Raw genomic sequence first — 4,173 nt, forward strand, 5'->3', positions numbered from 1 at the left:
TCGCTAGTTTGGCCAAAGCATCAATGTTTGAATTTTGGTCACGAGGTACTTGCTGGAGAGTGTACTTATCAAACTACGCCAATAGATCCTTAGATTTATTCAAGTAAGTCAGGCCTGGTATTCTCCAATGATTTGATTGACCACTAACTGAGAGTCACTGTAGATATCAAGTGACTTTATGTTCATGCCTCTAGCTAACCCTAATCCTGCGAGCAATGCCTCGTACTCTGCTTTGTTGTTGGATGACGTGAAGTCGAATCTAATCGCGCAATGAAATCTATGCCCTTCAGGCGTTAACAAAATCACTCCGGCTCCAACGTAATGCTCATTAGAAGAGTCGTCCATGAACAACTTCCATGGGGGAGTTTGAGTTTGAGGTTCAGGCTCTCCAAGCTCTTCTGGCTGCTCGCTATCTGGAAGTCCATTGAGTTTTGTGACAAAGTCGGTCAGGGCTTGTCCTTTTATTGCTACTCGTGATAAATAAGAGATATCAAACTGCCCAAGTTCAACCGGCCATTTTAACAATCGACATGTGACTTCTGGCTTCTGTAAAACTTGCCGTAGAGGTTGGTCGATCAAAATTGTGATTGGGTGAGCTTGGAAGTATGGCCGCAGTTTTCTAGAGGCTAAGATTAGGCAATAGGCTAATTTTTCAATAGGTGGATATCGTAGTTCTGCTCCTATTAGCCTTTTGCTTACATAATATACGGCTTTCTGCACGCCATCTTCCTCTCTTATTAGAACAACACTAGCAGCATATTCCATGATCACCAAGTAGATGAACAAAGTTTCTTTATCAACCAGTTTTGATAGAATCGGTGGGTGCGACATGTGAGTCTTTAAAGCTTGAAAAGCCTGGTCGCATTCCACCGTCCAATCAAACTTCTTGTTGCCTTTATGTAGATTAAAAAATGGAACGCATTTGTCTGTCGATTTGGAAATAAATCTACTGAGAGCAGCAATTCTTTCGGTTAAGCTTTGAACATCCTTGATTTTTGTCAGCGATTTCATATTGATCAGGGCTTTGATCCTCTTGGGATTAGCTTCAATTCCTCGCGAGTTTACTATAAATCCCAAGAATTTCCATGATGCAACTCCAAAGGAACACTTGAGGGGATTCGGCTTCATCTGATATTTGTTCAAGACGTTGAAGCACTCTTGCAAGTCCCATATATGTCCTTCTGCCTTCTTCGACTTAACCAGCATGTCGTCGATGTACACCTCCATGTTTGTTCTGATAAACTCCTTGAACATGTGATTGACTAGACGCTGGTAAGTCGCATCAGCATTTTTCAAACCGAAGGGCATTACTTTGTAATTGTAGAGCCTTGTATCGGTCCGAAAGCTAGTGTGATCCTCGTCAGGGGGATGCATACTGATCTGTTTGTATCTGGAGTATGCATCCATGTTCTCCACTTGCCATTCGGCTTTGGAACCAGTGCGGGATTAGAGACCTAGAATGGATAAAATGCTACCCTGATGAATCCGTTCTCCTTTAGCTTCTCGACTTCGTCCTTTAAAGCCTTTGACCTGTCTTTGTCGAGCAGCCTCCTTTCTATTGTACTGGTGGAAATCTCTTGTCTATGTTCAGTTGATGGATAATGACCGCAGGTTCTATCCCGACCATGTCTTTATGCGACCAAGCAAATTCTTCCTGATTTTTTCTTACAAATTCCACCAGTGCTTGTTTAGTTGTTGTCTCTAAGTTTTTACCGACTTTCACAACCCTGGTCGGATCTGTTTCATTGAGTTGGACCTCCTCAAGGTCCTCGATGGGTCCTATCTCTTCAATCAAAATCCCCAAAGCGAGGATCCAAATCCCTGTCCTCACTTTGGGCAACGTCCTATTTGGTGACACAATCACCTGATTGGGCTTGCATATCACTGGCCGTATGCAACTCTTTCCCGGCAGCTTCCCTCGATACACCTTTGTTCGCCTTAGATAATGAGGCGTTGTAGCACTCCCTTGCTTCCCACTGGTTTCCCAACACGCATCCTACCCTTGCGTCAGTTGGGAATTTCATGGCAAGGTGCCATATCGAGGTAACAACTCACAGGTCGACCAAAATTGGCCTTCCAATTACAGCATTATACGCTGAAGGACAATCAACTACTATGAAAGTGGTGAGTAATGTCCTGTTCGCATGCGCAATTCCTACTGTAACTGGAAGCCTAGTTGACCCTGTTGGGGTGAGCCCTTCGCCAGAAAATCCATATATGGTCTGGTTGCATGGCTCAAGGTTTTTGATGGACAACTTCATCCTTTCCAGTGAGGACTTATACAAGATGTTGACCGAGCTTCCTGTATCAACCAACACCCTTTTAACCATCATGTTGGCGATTTGGACATCAACGACTAGCGGATCGGAGTGTGGGAATCGGATGTGCTGAGCATCATCTTCAGAGAAGGTTATCAACTCCTCCTCTGTTCGAGCTTTCTTTGGTGCTCGATCCTCCACATTCATCATCTCGATGTCCTGGTCATGGCGTAAAGTCTGAGCGTATCGCTCCCTTGCTTTCCCACTATCCCCTACAATATGTGGGCCACCACATATGGTTAGTAATGTTCCTGTCACATGAGCTAGCTGTAAAGGTGGCGAGCATTGGCATGCAGGTGCCTGCTCGTTGCCACATTGAGCCTCTCGTTGAGACCCTCCTGCGGCTCGTACGTATCTCCTTAGGTGTCCCTGCCTGATCAGGAACTCAATCTCGTCCTTCAGCTGGTTACACTCATTGGTGTCATGTCCATAGTCATTGTGAAAACGAAAATTTTTTGTGGTATCTCTCTTGGAGATATCTTTCCTAATAAGCGCTGGTCGCTTATAAGGGACACTGGCATTGGTCGCTTGGTAGACCTCTGCCCTACTTTCGACAATGGCCGTATAGTTGGTGAATCTCGACTCATTTCTGTTGCCTTTGGGGCGTTTATTCTCAGATGTTGATGACTCATTGCCCGCCCTTTTTCCACCATTTTGGCCATCTCCGTTCCCACTGCCTTTGCCGTTGCCATTAGGTTTATCCGACCCGTTGGCGGCCTTGGCGGGTTCTTCCTTCGGTCCCTTGTCTTTAGTAGGCGATTTCCCCTCGTTGGCAATCGCATCCTCGAGCTTGATGTATCGATCCAAAAACTCTTGGGGTACTCTTTACCCCGTTCATTCTTAGGCTGTTCCAAAGAGGAGAATGGCACCTAACCCCAGCAGTTAGGGCCATCATCTTGCCCTCGTCACCCACTCTTTTGGCTTTAGCCGCTGCTCACATTAAGCGTTGGACGTACTCCTTTAAGGGCTCTCCCTCTTTTTGGCGTATCTCCACTACCTAGTTGGCCTCAGTGGGGTGTACCCGAACCGCGTAAAATTGTCCGTAAAATTCTTTTACGAACATTTCCATTGATACTATACTAGCAGGAGGGAACTTAAAGAACCACTCCTGGGCAGTGTCGAATAGGGTGGCGGGGAAGATCCTGCAGCGGGCATCGTTCGACACCTTATGAATATCCATTTGTATCTCAAATTTGTTTACATGAGATGCTGGGTCCTCGTACCCATCAAAGTTCGACTGTATTGGCATTTTGAACTTGCTGGGGGTTTCTGCCAAAGCAATCCTCTGCACAAACGGAGTGCCTCTCCTCCGATCGTACTCTATGTGGGATGTTCGACTCTCGACCAGCTGCTGTACTGCCTGGTTCAGATAATCAATTTGAGCCTGAACCGCGTCTGGGATTGCCAGGGTGACTGATGCTGGAGGAGTGTACTCATTGTGCCTCTCGCGCCTGTCGTTGAGTATGTCTGTCAAGTCATCATCCCTGTGCCTTTGCTTGCTAACTCCTAGCTGATCAAAGACGTTATGTTGTCTGGGTTGCCCACCAGCGTTATGGCTTATAGGCCTATTGTCTCTTGGTGGGGGGTTCCTGTCCCTACCTCTTTCTTCCGGCCTGCGACCAACGACCAGCTTGAGAGTGACTGGTCACTTTGCTTCCTTCTCTAGCTGGCATCTCCTGAGCGTTAGGGGGAGGCATGCGTTGGTCGGTGGGTCCCCGTGCATTATTATGAGGTAGGGGGCCCTGGACCGCAGAGCCTGAATCATTATGCCTTCTGTTGGCAGAAGGACGCTGCCCCCTGCTCGGTGGATTTGGCTCATCGTCCCCTTGGCGTCTAGGGCTGTGGGGCGGCTGCC

Source organism: Humulus lupulus, chromosome 7 (assembly GCF_963169125.1).
Source record: "Humulus lupulus chromosome 7, drHumLupu1.1, whole genome shotgun sequence".
NCBI classification, from domain to species: domain Eukaryota; kingdom Viridiplantae; phylum Streptophyta; class Magnoliopsida; order Rosales; family Cannabaceae; genus Humulus; species Humulus lupulus.